Source organism: Scardinius erythrophthalmus, assembly GCF_964197995.2.
Source record: "Scardinius erythrophthalmus genome assembly, chromosome: 2".
Taxonomy (NCBI): domain Eukaryota; kingdom Metazoa; phylum Chordata; class Actinopteri; order Cypriniformes; family Leuciscidae; genus Scardinius; species Scardinius erythrophthalmus.
This window is the reverse complement of record NC_138222.1, coordinates 64,360,508-64,378,554: the sequence shown is the minus strand read 5'-3', so window position 1 is coordinate 64,378,554 and position 18,047 is coordinate 64,360,508.

Sequence of the window (18,047 nt, the reverse complement as noted above, 5' to 3'; positions counted from 1 at the left end):
CACACACACACACACACACACACACACACACACACACACACACACACACACACACACACACACACACACACACACACCGGGCATAACAGGGTGGAGCTTGAATTGTTTAACCAATCACAATTGCCTGTTCATTACTGCTCAACAATTGCTAGGCAGATTTACTAAATTCAGGTTATATGCAGCATTATGACTGGAGGAATGATATAATATACAATAATATCACACAATAATAATATAATAGTATAAGCTATTGACAGTGGTTTGAGGTGGTAATGTTGCTCACTGCTCTTTGTGTTAAGTGACATGTTTGAACTCACATGGCTGAATTCATCATTTTTTGGCGTCTTAAATCATCCTTAAAGATATTGCTTAATTTTAGCTAAGCCTTGCTTGTAACATACATTTTTCACCAATTTTTCAATAAAGTAGTATCATCCTACTGTATGTTCATTATCTATTAACACATAACTATCATATACAAATCACATGAGAACTATATCAACCAGTAAAAAAACATTCTAAGATATTTTATATTTGTTATGTAAAAGCATTATATATATATATATATGACCACATTTGACAGTAATTGTTTCTCATGATCTTGCAATCTTATTGATCTAAAGGCTTCTGCTTAAATGCTTTAAATTAGTTGTGTAGACAAATAAATTGTTTCATAAATGCCATAGACAATAAAGAGAGAGAGAGGCAGAAGACACAGAACTATGAAGGTATTTTGTAGTAAAACATCTAAGCATCTGTGACAGTTTAATTAGTTGTAGAGATGTGTGTAATAGTGGGACTCGTAACAAAAAGAAACAAACAAGGAGAGGACGACTTGTTCACAACATTGTCGACACTTTACTTATTTTCTTTCTACTTTTTAACAGCAGACAATTCTCTCTCACAGTCTCTAGTGGACTGGTCCAGTATTGCAGTCTTTGAAGTTTTCAGCCCAATTTCCATCCATTTATGAATGGATTTCTGGTATCAACACATGTAGCCTATACATGAATATATACAACAAATGTTTTCAATTACTTCCCTACTATAACACCAGTGTTCCCTTATTCACTCTTTTTCTTCTCGTTTTTCCTTTACTCTAGTCTTTAAACCACAGAGAAGGCTGTGTAACCCGTGTGCTCTTAAGCAACAGACATCAACATTTCAGCAACAGACTGGTGTACTCTCAGTGCAAGACACTGCTGTAACAACACTATGTAGCTCTTATTGTATCTATTTTTTTCTATCTAGTTTTTGTATTAGTATTTTTTGTGGAGCTGCTGTAATAAGTGGATTTCCCTGGTGTGGGATTAATAAAGTCTACTTACTTACTTACTTACTTACTTACTTACTTACTTAACTGACTATAGTACAACATTCTCAGTTCCATGGTTAACCAGATTATCTCTAATGCATTTTGTACGTGCAGCTTTCTTACATGTACACAATCTCCACACTTGAAGGGTGGTGGTCTAGCTCCACGTTTTATCTTTCGCTGAACACACTGCACACAATCACATCTGCCTTCTCATTTCCTCATCACGAGCTGTTGTGGTTGACAGAGTGTTTAACTTTGTGTGCCTCTTCCTTCCTCTTAATAGTTCAGAAAGTGATCCTCCTGTGGTTGCGTGCGTCAACAGTTTTCAAACAAGAGTTTTTTTAGTGATGTCTGCCCACATCTGTTCTACTTCGATGTGTAATGTTGAGGTGTAAGAGGTGTTTGTGGTGTTAATTTGTGGTTTGTTAATTTTTTTGCCCTTTATTGAACATCAGTGCCTCTTTAAGTAATGAACTCCATAACTTGTGTTTGTTTTCAGGGATGATAACAGACATTTTATTCTTGTGCTAAAACTGTTAGGCCAACAATGTTATAAAATAAGACTAAAATCAAATCTGTTTAATATGTATTAACATGCTATCTATATATATATATATATATATATATATATATATATATATATATATATATATATATATATATATATATATATATATATATATATATATTTTTTTTTTTTTTTTTTTTTTTTTTTGTACAGTACTCAAAACAAATCAGTACTTTTACAAGAGTGTCTTTTTTCAAATAGAGTCTAAACCTGCAAGACAAATGTTTCTTCTTGGAAAAACAGGAGATGTCAAAAGCAGCAGTGGAAATACAATTCTCAGTGAACAAATATTTAAAACTGAATCTTCACCTGAATCTTTAACAGCTGAATGTAAATCAGGAGATGCAACGGTTGGTGGAAGAACAGTCAGAGTTATACATAGTTCCCACAGGCCAATTAATGTCACGTGACCTCCCCGGAGACGCCATCTTTGAGGGCAAAAGCTGCTGTGTTTACAATGTTTTACCATACTGTCTATGAGTTTTACAAGCAAATTTCGAATATTTCTTTCCATTTATAATGTTATGAAAATCGTGAAGAGACAAAGTGACAGAGATTATAAAGAGACTCTATTAACACAAGACAGAGAGAGGTACAATGCGAAAATTTCAGTCATAAAGGGTGTGGATCCGTATGCTCTAACAAAGGAAGCACTGAGCACTGATTATGCAGCTTTGCCTCAGATACAGTATTATCATGTGTATCATTATTTGGTTTTGGCTAGGAGTTTTAATACATGTGAGCAATTCCGAGCCTGGAAATATGTGCATGAATATGAATATACACGGTAATATACACGGTATGAAAATAAATAAAACTCGCGTGCAAATTAATTAATGTAATGCGGAACTACCGTGCTGGAATGTGAGTGTGTGTGTGTGTGAGAGTGAGAGAGAGAGAGTCGCGGGCGCGATCGAACAGTGGAAACAATGTTGTTTTTGTATGTTTTTAATATCTCGTCATTTTGTTCATACAGGACATAATTCAAACTGCAAAGTGTTAACTTATATTTGAGTACACTCGCAATAAAAAACAACAAATTCTTGCGTGTTTTGAGGGAGTTTCTTTCCTGTTTATCCTCGCCAGCCATAACCTCTGTCGTTGTTCTGACAAAAGCTTAGTCTTCTCACATTCATGAAGTCTAATGACGGGTATACTGTAAAATCCAAATTTAACGGAACCTCTGACACGATTTAAACATCCATTGACCCAGCAGGAGATCACCATTTTCACTTTTTATCACGAAATTAACTCGCTTCAGCTTCTTCTACGATTGTTCTGCCCACAGAAATGGCGCCGGGTCGGCAAATGCTAAACAACAAAATTTAACTGAACCTCCGGCACGATTGGAACATCCATTGACCCAGAAGGAGATGACCATTTTCACTTTTTAATCATAAAATTTCTGTTTCAGCTTCTTCTTCTCATGTTCTGCATTGTAAGAATGTTGTGTTCTGCCCTCAGAAATGGCGCCGGGTCTGCAAATGCCCGTATGTTGTGACGTCATGTGGGAACTATGTATTGACACACCTGGATTCTTTGACACACGTCTTGATGAGGAAATCATCAAATCTGAGATCATTAGATCCATTACTGAATGTGCTCCTGCTGTTGATGCGTTTGTCATCGTTCTAAAAGTTCAAAGGTACACAGCACAGGAAAAAGAGATTCTGGATAAAATAGTTAAATATTGTGGAGAGGCTGCCTTTAAACATTCAGTGGTTTTATTCACTCATGGTGAAGATCTAGATGGTCAAAGCATCAATAAATTTGTGAAGAAGAGTCCAAAACTGCAGGAGCTTGTTGATAAATGTGGAGGCCGCTGTCACGTCATTGACAATAAACACTGGAATGACTGTCGATTTGGCTACAGGAACAACAGGGTTCATGTGAAAAATATGCTGGAGACCATTGACAAGATGGTGAAAGAGAACGGCTGCTTCACCAGTGATCTGATGTCAACTGTAGAGGAAGACATTCAAGACGGTGTTTCTTTTGTTGTTCTTGCTGTCACTTTCTCCGCTGTCACCTCTTAGGGCGGTGCTGCTGGCTGTCCATCATCATTACGACGTACACCTGAATGGACGTCCTTACTATGAGAGACTGATGTAGACCGGAAGCGGGAGAGAGAAGGAGCTTTGTTGGTTTTCGTTTTGGGTCACGCGGTGGCGTGCCTTGTTTTTTTTTTTTTTTTTTTTGTTATCTACCCTTTGTATTTTGAGTTAATCGTTTGTTTTCTCTCAGTGGTTGTTATTTTTGGTTTACGTTGGACTTGAGTCCTTACGTTTTGTTTTCGTATATTGCTTTATAACCGGCCAGGGAGTAGTGAGTAGGAAAGTATGTCACGTGACTTCCATTTATGCAACACCTATAGGGAAACCCTGTGTTAATACATAAGGAGCGGGTGCTACTATTGTACGTTTTGTTTTTTTACGTAGTGTAGATTAGGTAGGGTGTGCTGAGCGCCGCCGACTTTGTTTTTGTTTTATTTTCTTGTTGTAGTAGTTTAGTGGGGATGGGAATGTAGTTAGATTGTGGGTTTTGTTTTGTTTATTTCTTTAATTTAGCCCCGCTCAGGTTCCTACTCCCTAGGCACAGTATTTGTCTCTCTCTTTTGTGCATGTTGGTGCTATAAATAAATATATGCATTTTTATGACTCAAACCCTATTTTTGTCCTTGTGTCCTTTTGCGCCAGCACCTTAAACACGTTAACCAGGTTAACTAATCTGGGAATTATCTGTATTATTTTATGTTGTGTTCCCTCATGCCCTTAGCCATTTTAGGGACGTAACACTTGGGTTTACACTGAAAGCGGCTGAATTGCCAAAAGCATTTAATAAAATAGCCTCAACTGTAACTGCTGCAAGCACATTGGCAGATAAAGCATAGAGAAACTGCAAGATATCATCAAAACATTTGAAGGAGATTTCAGATGTGCAACTAAAGGAACTAGAGATGGAGGAGCGGTGGGAATCGCTGGTTTGGTGGCAGGATTAGCTTTTGCTCCATTTACTGCTGGGGCTTCTCTTGCTGTCGCAGGAGCAGGAGCTGCTGGGGGGATTTATGGAGGAATCAAGAGCTCTGAGAAAAAGCACAAGATGACACAACTAACAAAAGACATTAAAGCTGAACTGGAAGAATTTCAGAATATAATCAACCCAATGTCTGAAAAGATGAAAGACATTAATGAGCGTATTGAGGAAATATTGAAAGACCTTGATAAACTAGAAAGACGCTGGTATTGTAAGTGAATATTTCGCCTCCACCAGTAAAAGATGCAACATAAGAAGAGAAAACATGAATCGGTTGAATGCGCAGATGTCTGCAACTATGAGTTTGATTGGAACATTAGCAGAAATTTTTTCCTGCCGTTGTGCTTTTGCTTGACCTTCTCTCAGGTCTGGAAAATGACAGGCCGCTCGATGACATGGACTATCTAGCAAAAAGAGATATAAATGAACTAATAGATGAAAGTGAGATGAAGACAAAGGCTGGGAAATTCATTGTTGGAATGAGGAAAGTAGTTCATCAGCTCCAGAACATCATGGAGGAAATTAAGAAAACAAAAGACGCAATGGCACATTTTTATAACACAACCCGACAAACAAAACAATAGCGGGTGTGAATTGACATCACAAAAGAGCTGCTGCATCACTGGGTTTAATAGAGTAAAACAAACGATTATCTGTTTAAACTAAAGCCAACTGGACTCCATAGTGTTCCTTACAACTTACCAAAGATCCAGTGATCCACGGATATTGACATGCAGCCAGGAATCGTGTTTCCTGACATTTATATGTGCCTGATTTTAACGCTGGGGAAATATGTAAATTTGCCTGTAAACTCTTTATATAAATACAATATAGGTAGGTCTCCAGGAGGCTCCAAAAGACAGATCCACACTGAGATCAACAAAAATCCTAACCCAAAGTAAAATATATGGAAATATAAAAAATAGCCTATAAAAAAAATAACACATATGTAAACCTCTTACATTTTATGAAGGCCCTTGAATCTTCAGGAGTGACCGGCTCTGAAGTCCCTCCAGGAATTCCCTCAGCCGAAAATGCTGCTGCACTGCTAGACACTGGATGCTATTTAGTTATTTAATATGTCAAATGTTTGTAAAGTCAGGTAACCTACACCCATGATATGCTCAAGCCTTACTTGACTGAATTATGTTTTTATATTTAAATTTCAGCTGCTGCCATGCTCTTTAATGCCTACAGGATTGCACCTACATGAACATTAAAATTAGGTTGAATAACATACTGTTCTTCCAGTTTCACCTCTGATATTATAACAGTTGGGTAAGTTACTTGTATTACTAACTACAAATGACATCTTCAACAGTGTAATTAGATTAATGTAATAATGACTTATCTTTAGAAATTATTGGTCTACTTATTACTAATTACTAAATCCCATGTCAACCTTAAACACTTGAACAATACAAGACAACAATACAACACTTGAGAGACAAGAAACTGCACTTTTAATGCTTTCAAATAAACAATATCCAATTGCATGAATTCTTCTTGAATTGACCCAAGTGTGTAGAGGGAGAAGGTTACATTAAAAATATAACTTTTGAAATATATGTTAAATAGCCCATACAGAATTGTTCTATAGTCTAATACAATTACATCAGATTTAACTTTAAATTACAGAAGAATTAAGAGTAATTCCTTTAATTAAATTACAGTATTTAGATTACTTGGTAATTAATTACACCCATCACTGTATAACAGTAATTAAAATGTAAACTTATGAACGAAATAATGTTCGTACTCTCCATATGCTTGCTGAAGCTCATCCAGTTCTGCTGGTGAGAAATATGCAGACCTCTTTTTGTCTGGCGCTGTTGCCATGGTGACTCATAATATCTGTGCTCCATTGATAATGGCTTTTTATAGTTGGGGTGCACGCGCTTAACTCAGAGTAGGTCAACTCAGAGTTGATTGAACTAACTAATTTCAGCTGTTCTGAAACCAAAAACTCAGTTTCCCATCTCAGGGTAAGTCGGACTCAGAGTTCAAGTTTTAACTCAGAGTTGGTTGAACCTCCTTTATTGAAACAGGCCCCTGGTGATTGTGGATAATGACTTATATCATTATATATATCGTCATATCTCCTCGCCATAATACTTGGAAGTTTTTTTTATTTTTATTTTTATCGCTTACAAAACCTATACAGTTACACAGAATATAAAATGGCAAATATTTAATCTTATTTCATTTTGATGAGTTGTCAATACAGTATATAACAAAAACAAATATACTGGAAATGATTTTACCCCAAAATTCAACATATTGACACAAAATGTAAATGTAAATCCACCTTTCTCTGCCTGGATCCAGATGTTTCTGTGAATAGCAGCGATCTATTGCTTCTCTTTTCTGTGGCTTTTGGCAGTCTGTAAAAATATACCTCAGATTTATTTTCAAATCTTATGTGTACAGTAAGTTCTTCTTCTGTCACATGCATATCCTCTATGAACGGATAAGACATATTGATAATCAATCCACCTGACAGAACAAGAGCCCAACTACTGACTAACATTACATTAGATTGAGCGATTTGAGCATTTCATTGTCCTACAGTGTAAATTATTTCTCCGTCAGTGTTTTTCTTTTGTTTCCAACCACAAACAATTTCATGGCCCTCAGAATATTTTATTTTATGAATATCTGAACATACAATATATTAAAATAAAGGACAAGGGCTCTGTTAAAAAAAAAAAAAAATTGGTTCTAACTCCATGTTTTTTTTTTAATCAACACTTGAATGTTGATAAGTTTAATTTAAAAAAGGTGATCAAAGCTGAACGATGATCAAAACACAGATGAACTGAGTTCATCAACACACTCAAAGCTTCACAGTCCTTTGTTTTGATCATCGCTCTGAATCCCATCTTGATGAAGTCTTTGAAAAGAACGTGATTTTCTCAGCTTTATCAAAATGTTGCTTTTTTTAATAAAACTTGCATTAGAAAAAAATAATGCATGAAGCTAAAATAAAGTAGCCTAGTCCTACCGGATTCTCGTACATTTTATTTGTACAGAAGGAAACGAAAATTGAGCGAAAGTACGAAGGAAGCTAAAAATAAAGGGTTTTTCTTTTTAAAGTGGAGGGTCTGTTCTTTCTTTTGATATATTGCATGTTCAGATATTCATGCATTCATTAAAAAAACAAACAAACAAACAAACAAACAAAAAAAAAAAAAAAACGCAGGAGTCAAAAAACTTTGATTTAGATCCTGTTTAATTTTAGTTTTTTGCATGTGTGCTTCAGTCTCTTGGTTCTGCTTCTCCTGTTTTGATCAGGAGATTCTGTACTCTTTCAGAAGATGTGTAATAGCGCCCCCTGCAGTATAACACAGAAAACAGATTCAGAAAATTCAGCCAATGGTGGGGAAGCACTGTGTCATAAATGACGTATAATCTTAGTTAATGTTAGCTTTGTCAAAAGTTAAGGATAAAGCTATAGAGGGATTCTGCCAAGTTTTTACATTTTGTGACGTGCAGAAATTCATCTGTAAGATTTCATATATTTCTGTTGCTATGCATTATTGATCAAAATATGTTTGTTACTTTCATTTGTTGTTATTTTGTTTATACATTTTATATATACTGAATTTTACATTAAATGTTACCAAATAAAACATGTATTTGATGTAATAATGCACTTGATTACCATATAAATAAAGCACAAATGTAAATGCAACTAAAATATCTTGGTGGATATTTGAACTGCACAGGGGACTCAAATGAATCAGCTGGATTTTTTTATATTATTTTTGACAAAATTGCATGCAAAAATAGGTTCGACGTAAGCACAACTCTTTAGTTTGAATCAACTTTGTAATGAATCATTTGAATAAAGAATAAATCACACTGTATACTGTATATTTAATCCTTATTATCTCCCTTCCTTTGAAATCAAATAACTCTGATTTCTTGTTGCATCGCTGCATAAATAGAAAGATAATTAGAATAATAGAAATGAAGTTCCAAGTGTCCAACCAATGGACACACAGATCACCATAATGGCGAGTTCAAACATACACATTTAGGAAAATCAACATAAATGTATGAACCAGCTAATGTGGTTCTCTCAAATTTTTCAGTTGTATTGACATTCAACATTCAAGATGATGTTGGGAAATCAGTGAATGCAGACAGATAAAGATAACCGCAAAAGTGGAGGAAATGAGTAAGAAGTCTATTAAGAATTGGCTCTTTTTCTTTTTTTTTTTTTGCTTGACAAAATGCCACTCAAACCTATATGTCCACAAAGTGTAAGAACATAGTCTTATACCATCTATGTGCTTTATGGTGAGCAGAGGTGTACTGGATGAGCTGATCGGACAAGTCCACACCCCCAATGTGTTTATTGTATTACACAACTGGAGTGGGAACTGGAGTGCTCACTTTCTCCCAGGTTCCATCTCTCTTTTTTTTGACTTTTCGCGACCTTCTCAGATGTGTAGGCTTGATGGATAGTCTAGCAGATGGACACCTCTCGTGTCCATTCTAGGGTGACCACCGCTTGGCGTTGTCCCGCACAGCATTTTCACCCTTTGTCCCGCACGTCGCATATTGAGAAAATGTCCCGCGTTTTCATCAGTCTGTTGGTTTTTAATTATTATATTAAGAAAACGTGCATGCGTTCTTTTGCATTTTTAAGAAAGCATTTTATTTATTATTTTGCGGCGTAGTTTTTCACCTATATTTAACAGCGCTTCGTCAGAAGTACAAACACAACAGCCGTTTTTAAAATCCTATCCAATGGTTGAAAGGAAAGGAGTAAACACGGTCACTATAGGTTGTGATGGCTGTCAATCAAAATGTGGAGCGGTGATTCGTTCCATGTGTTCCCTGTCAGAAAACTAATGGATAATTCGGTAAAGTAAAATTAAAAATGAACAGAATTTATCAACTTGTTGCCTTCTGAGGTTGTTTTAATTAACATTCTTTCTAAAAATATGAACGTTTTTGGTTTAATATATTCTTAATATATAAGACTGTCAATGATCTAATTTTATGTTGTTTTGTATTTTATTTGTTCATTATTAATTTTGTTGGATTTTAGTTGGACTTGGTCAGAACTGTTTCAAAAATAGTTATCTGCATGATGCTTGCTGCCTTTGGGCTCAGTGATGTTGAATTTAAATGACATGTAAAATATGACATGTTATGTTACATTGTGATGTAATGTTTTTTTCTGGAAGAGACTAAAGAACAAAGAATTTTGATCAGCTGAAAGGCAGAATACAAATGTTTTAAGTTAGATAAACATTAGGCTATATAACAGTTTCAAGTTATGTTTTAGTGTCGATATCATGTCCCACATTGTCCCACACAAACTTAGAATCGTGTCACCGCTAGGGCCGAGGACAACCACCACTCCGGAGGAGCTACACCAAGGAACACCAACGAGGCGAGACAACAACGTGAGATAAAAGCTTGATTTCTTTATTGAGTATAAAACACTTTAAGTGAATGTCACTGTCACTGATATCTTACTCCTCGAACGGATGCAGTCCGGCCGAACAAGGTGAATGATTGGACCTCTCTTTGCTCTAGAACATCCCTAAGGCACCAGAATGTATCAGTCTGCAGGCGAGTAGCTCAGTTAATCCGTCCTCCAGGACGACGAGGGGGAACCAGGACACAGCAATTCCCACGGGAGAACACTCGGGACAGTGTAAGTGGCCAGCCTTTTCCTTTCTCCAGAGCAACAATGTTTGGACAGATTAAAGCAAACTTCAATGAAGGAAGGTTTTACTACCGGTGTCTTGATTTCCTCTATCTTCCAGCACAGCGATGATGGAGCTGAGTGTCACGGGCTTCAGGTATCAAACCTCAATGTAACAAATGACCGGATATCTCAATTCCCAAGACAGCAGGGATGGTATTATATGCAGCGCACTTGGACTAGGGGACCCCAGGGTGGCCAGTAACTGGATCTCTCTGTTCGCAGGGCGGCGGTGGGGATAGGAACCGGACACAGCCAGGACAGGCTTCGAGGGAGGAAGACTCTGAGCAGCGGATGATTGGATATCTCCGTTCGTGGAATGACAGTATGAGGTGGGCAGAGAACAATGGCCCTCGAGTAAGGAACCTCCACGAGCAGCCAGCAAATTTTCTCCGTTCTCCAGGACACAGCGATGGAGACCGAACACCACCGTAGGTAACCGAATCTCTGTTCACAGGACCACAGTGGTGAGGGCGAAACCCAACAGTAGATCTCTGAGCCTTCTCCGTTCGCAGAACAGTAGAGGCAGAATATAGCGGTCAGCGAGAGAGGTATTCAAAGCACCGGGCAGTGGGCTTTCTCCATTCACCGGACAGCAGCAGATAACTGAGTGTTCCTTTTCCACAGGGCAGCAGAGGCAGAATGCAGCAGCAGATGACAGGACCTCTCCGTCCACAGAACAGCAATGGTGGGTACAGAATCCAGCAGTTAATAACTGAGTCTTCTCCTATCACAGGACAACAACGGAGGATGCGGCAATCCTTGGGAAAGGAATCTCGGACGACGTGAGTGACTGGATTTCTCTGTTCTTAGAACAAAAATGGAATATAATACCATGAGCTTGAATAGAGATCTTCACAACGGCACGCGGGGCTGAATTTCTGCTTTCTCCACCACAGCAGCCTGGACTGGGACACCTGTACAGAGCTTTACACACAGCAGATCAGATTATTTCCTGACGTCCCACCGGGCTAGACGATCAGCAAAGATTTCCGAGTGATGGTAACGTTTAATTCTCCCACACTCGTGCATGCATCAAACACTTTAAATCTTTACACGTGCTCACTTCAATCTTCAGACACTGCAATGACACACTACCTCACAGTGAACAGTAAGCCTTCACTCCGTCTTGCCAGGGCCAGCCAATCCACAGCCGTGATCTTCAAAGGGGGATATCCGGGTACATGAGCGATACGAGAATCAGGTCTCACTCATCTGCTTTGACGACACATAGCAAGAGAACACGCTGGCAGCAAACACAGGTCAGTAACTAAAATGCTCTTCCTGAACTCAAAAGATGTTATCTCTCACACAGTTGCCATTTGTGTACTTAACTTCTCTCACGATGATAACATGTACATCCAGCCATGCTTTCACTCGCTCCACTCTCCCAGTCCTACTTGCCAGTCACTCGCCCATTCTCGATCCTTCGCTGTCCTCGCGTTTCCCAGCACTGGGCCATTGTCTCCTAATTGTGACTCACTTTCGTAGTTCCCTCTTTTTTTTTACCCGGTGATAACAGCGTATTTACTTACCAACATCTGACACACATGAACTGATGCCAAACATCGCTATGTGTTCAGAATGAGACTTCAGTGCGATTTCCTACTGATAAAATTCGCGTCTGTTTTTGACGCCACAGGTTTCCCATTTAATTTAGTTCCAAATTAGTCATAGAGTGACGCCGGGGGCGCTTGACCATGCTTCAGTTCTTGACGCCTTGGGAGTGAGAATGGGTTGTCAGGACAGATGTGAAGTCTTGTATGACAGATTTCATCCTCCTGTTAGTTCTCAATGGTTTAGTTGTGTCTCATCACTGTCCTTTTTAGGCTACTTATCTCTTGATAAACATGTATTACTTGTTTTGTTAAACATTAGTACACTAATTCAAGAAAAAAAAATCAGGTACTATTTAATGTAGCAACAATAAGTTCCTTCCATCACCATCACAGCAGAACATTTCACTATGTAATGACGCTTTAAAGTGTTTTTTGACCAATTATCTTCTTAAAGTGTGCTTTTAAATGTACATAGTATAATAACTGTATTTCTCCGTGTAACATGAAGATATAAAAAAAACATAAATTTGAGAAAGTGCTCTATACATTTATTATACCTGGAGCTCCACATAATCTAGGTTTGAGACTGCATGAGATTGTGTCAGATACTTATTTCACTTTTGTTGGTGACATACAGCAAGGAATCCCCTTTTTTTGTCATCAAAACCCCTTTGACCTAAAATGTTAGTTTGAAGTACTTGCTGAGATTTTAAATTATTTTAATAACATTTCTCAATTTCTTAATAAAAAACGGTTCTCTGATGTTGAGTAATGGTCACATGATTTGCAAGTCGATGCAAAATTTCATCCTTTATTCAGCATGTGGTTGAACATCAGAATAAGTTTTCATCTTTGCTGTTGCTCAAAAAGAGCAATATCCCAATAAAGTAGCACTAATGTTCACTCCCTTAATACAATGTTACACTGGATTAATCAGTTACTAAACTTCTGTAATGTCACACACTTTGCCCAGCAGATGACAATATTATTTACCTAGTTGTATATGTATTACGTACTTATCTGGCACAAAAACAATGAGTCTCAATTTAAACAAAACAAATTCACACTAAATACAACTAACAAAACAGAAAACCCTAGCAATGCACCAGCCATTCAGCCATGACTTATCTTATAAAAGATCATGTTTAGGAAGGTGGCAGTCAGTTGTACTGACACAGACTGTCCCAAAAGCACACACTGTTTCAAACCTTCACTAGTAGATAAAGCTGTGTGTATAAGTCCAGGAAGCTTCCAGATGAGTGAACGTCCACAGGTGTTTACATATAAGTCTCCACTCCGCTCCCTTAGGATACGAGGAAAGGAAACGAGGATGTACAAAAAAGACTTAAAGGTGCATTATGCAACTTTTCATGTTAAAAATACCCATTTTTCTAACCCATACATGCTTAAACAATTGCCTGATGGGCTGAATGAGCCCTTCTCTGATCACTGCGATTGCCTCTATAATCCTGTACAGTAAAATAAATAAGAGGGATTCGGGCCGAATTTGAGACTGGGCGTGACGTCATGCGCGTTCAGTTGCAGTGTTGCAGTTTCATTTGTCGCCAGAGGGGGGCATAGTTCTGCAAAAACTCAGAGACTTGTGTTATGCACCTTTAAGAAATTAGAAATGGACTAATATGTAAACACCTGTGGATGCTCGCTCATCTGGAAGCTTCCTCGCTCCTTGCTCCTCGTTCCTCACAGTTGTCCTTCAAGATGGTGAAGTTCAGTCGGTTTCCAGGTCACAGGCAGGAGGACGGAGGAGCGAGGAGATGAGGAGACATCGATTAGAGTATTGAGAAGAACGACCAGTTGCTGTTTCCCAATACAGAGGATGAATCCTTTGAACGCCGATTGTGTCACAGCGGCACGACAAAGACTGTCCCAAACCAAAGACTCCTTCAAATGCCCCAGAATTCATTGCACATCAGTGGCCTTCGAAGGATGCAGGACACGGCTATTGTCTTCTTTACATGAGCAGAAACGAGTTCAGAACGTCTTATCTGGTGGAACATCCTCAAGATACTGAAGATACACTGAAGATACACTGAAGACATTGGCAGGGTTGATATCAACGGTTGGAAATGATACTTTGAAAACAATATGCTATATTTTATATAACATATATTAAGTGTCCTGAAATAAAAAAAAATAAAAAAAAACTACATGCATTATATTGATATATTTTTATGAAAATACAGCATTAGTTGCTAACTTGTTACTTTTTCTCCCACAGGGCGGCAGCTTTGTTCAACTCATGTATTTATCTGGCAGAAAATCAATGAGGATCTCAGTCAGAACGGAGTCTTGGGGCCCTATCTTGCACCCAGCGCAATTGACTTTGTACACCGACGCACGTATCATTCCTATTTTGCACCCGCGCAAAGCGCGCTTTTCCCTCCACAGAAGCACGTCGCTAAACTAGGGAATGAACTTGCGCTCCGTGGGCGGTTCAGCGCAAAAAAGGAGGTGTGTTCTGGCGCAAACGTTCCTTCATGCTATTTTGCAGGTTTAGAAAACAATTGCGCCACTAACCAGGAAAAAATGGTTTAAAGTCAGTGGCGCGTTGCGCATGTTATTCATATGCTATTTTAAGGGCGCATGCTTGGCCATAATCAATGTAGCGTGTGCACAACGCGCATACACTTTGATTCTCTCATCTACACAGAAGCAGTTTTCATTTTTGCAAATCATACATTATTACGATAGATAGATAGATAGATAGATAGATAGATAGATAGATAGATAGATAGATAGATAGATAGATAGATAGATAGATAGATAGATAGATAGACAATTTATTATAAAAGCATACATCTAGCTTACACATTTACCCAAATTATCATACGCCTTTTTAACCTAAGTTAACTTGGGTGGGTTTCTCCATCCCCAACGTCCCTGACGAGAGCGTTGCTCTCCTTGGCTGTGAACCGCTCCTAGCGCGCGCCTGGTAAATCCGCCGTTATGATAGGAATCCGCTTTAAAACAAGCGCGCCTGCTCTTAAAGGGAATGTGAGATGACGCTCTGATTGGTTTATTTCACGTTACGCCCAAACCACACCTATGAATAATGAAGCTACTTCAGGCCAACCCATTTTAGATTTGCGCCTGGCGCAAGTCTCATTTATCACGCCGGGAAAATAGCAACAGCGCCAAGACCCGCCCACAAAGTTACTTGCGCTTTGCGCTTTGACACTTGCGTTTCAGATCGTTAAAATAGGGCCCTTGGTCTTTCACGGGTGGTTGCAGGAATGCAGACCAAGAATAAAGTTCCCATACAAAGTTTAATGATGATAATACAAAATAATAATCAGACAGGAACTGCAACACACACTAAATGCAATATAGACTGAACAGAGAATTAGTGTGAGGGATGAACTTATATAGCAAACACAAACGAGGATAATTAATAGAACAGCTGAAACCAATGAACTATATAATGTTTTAAATTCAACCAAGTTGGAAAGTTGATTAATTGTGAAAAATCTAGCCCATCACAGATGTCCTTAAAAACATATTAAGTTTTTGATAACCAGTCCCAGTTTAAGTCTCCCAGTAATACAAAATCATTGTCTGAAAACATTTTCATATAGTCCGACAGCAGTGTTAAAGCTTCATGAGATGCCGATGGTGGGTGATAGCATCCCATTACTGTAAAATCCACACCGTTGGGAAGATGTAACTTAATTACAGACAATTCAAAACACTTTACTGATCGACTCAATCCATGCCATTTTGACATACCCCTCCTTTATTAGTGTGATCTGTCCTTTAAATGTTGTATCACGTTTTTTACAAAACCATAATTTCACAGTCACTCGAATTTACCCAGACATGAACTGCATCAATTTTATTAATTAAACTGTGTACATGTAAATGGATGAAAAGCAATCCACAGTGTTTTTTAAGATATTCTGGGGTTTCAAGTTGTGCCAGTTCAGGGCCTGGATGAGGGTGAAGCAGAAGAATCAACAAGGGTTTCTTAACTGGAGCAGATCTCCGTCCTTGTCTACGAGCAACAGAAGAAACAAACTGTTTAATTGTTCCTCTTCAACACTGCAACCGCTGGTCGTCATATTGACACAATTCTGCAGGACACGCTGCTGTAATCCAGTGGTTTGATCCAAATTAAGCTACATCCGAATGGAAAAAAATCCACTGGACAAGGCGCAGTAATCCACACCAAAGCACCCAGTCCGTCGTTATCCTCCAATTTGTCTCCCATTTGCGATGACAGCACGATGATTCCCCAGTAGAACAGCCCGAATGGCCACATATTAGTTCAATCTTTTATCAAATCTTCTGTTAGCCAGGTTTGTCTTCCAAGTAGCGCATATTTCACCATAAAATCATAAAACAGCCATCTCAAAACATGTGTGTGTGTGTGTGTGAGTATACTGTTTTAACTATATTTTACAAAAGCATGTTATAATGGATTGTTCAAATCATGAAATATAATGAGATGTTGGTTACTAGAAGGCTGTCATCCTCCGTCAGGTGATTTGAGATCGCCAACAAGTTGTCACAAATATTCACATTGTTTAAATTTGCCTAGTTAGATTAATTCCTTATACACATTGAGCCTCTTGTTCTCTGAAGCTCATCCATGATGTTCTGTAACTTATGGATTATTTCCCTCATTTCAACAATGAATTTCCCGGCTTTTGACTTGATCTCACTTTCACTTATTTGGTCGTTTCGTGCAAGCTTGTTCATGTCATCGAGTGCCTTGTTATCTTTGATAACTGAGAGAATGTCAAGCACAAGGCCAACGCCAGCAACAATCCCAGTAAGAGTTCCAGTCAAAAGCACAACTTTAGACATCTGTGCAGCCACTTGACCAATGTCATCGATCCGTATAAAGCGTGCTAATTCACTGGCGGCGGCAACACATTTACTAAAACCACTGATATCGTGCTCTGGTTTAATAAGGATGGTCAGCATTTCATCAGTATTTTGAGAAATTACTTCCATAATTTTAGTCATAGGGATGATTTTTTTCTGAATTTTTTCAAGTCCATTTTTTACATTTTGACGTAATTTCATCTGCTGGCACATTTTCGTTAAGTTTATTATTCCACTACATATTCCTCCACCTACGGCTACGGCTACTCCCGTTACAGCAACAGCAGCAGAAGCTCCCAGAGTGAATGGAGCTAAAGCTAATCCTGCTATCACGGTGACTCCTCCTGCTATTGCCAATAGTCCTCCATCTCTGCTGTCTTTAATATCACGTCTGAAATCTCCTTCAAATGTTTTGATGAGACGACTCAGTGACTCGATGCACTTCTGGAGTTCACGGTGATCTCTCTCATAGAGTCTAATGTACGCCTCTCTGAGACGAATAACTTCATTTCTAAAGAGAACATAAATATTAAGATTTGTTTGTCATTTATTGTAATATAAATATATGTAACTGTTTTAATGGATGTTGATGAATCTGAGACAATCTCTTACACTAAATCTGGAGGTTCATCCATGATGTTGCTCCTGCGGGGAGGATTGGATGATGCCATTGTTGCTGTGATTAAGAAAAAACAAGTTAATACATTATCTCTCATGATATATTTGTCAGGATACGATGGACTCAGAGATCGAGGTGATGTTAAATAACACAACTTTATTGAATGTTAGGATAGCAGGTGCAAGGGATTCAGGAAAAAAACCCGGAGCAACAAAACATAGGCATTCGGGATCCACAGCGGGTAATTTTCACTCAACGGGTTAGGAACTCAAATTATCTTTCAGAATTGTTCAATAAAGGGGATCAGGATCCACCACGGGTGAGTATTCCTCTTCAGATCTGTGAATGTGAATTGCCTTTTCCAGACGAGAGGA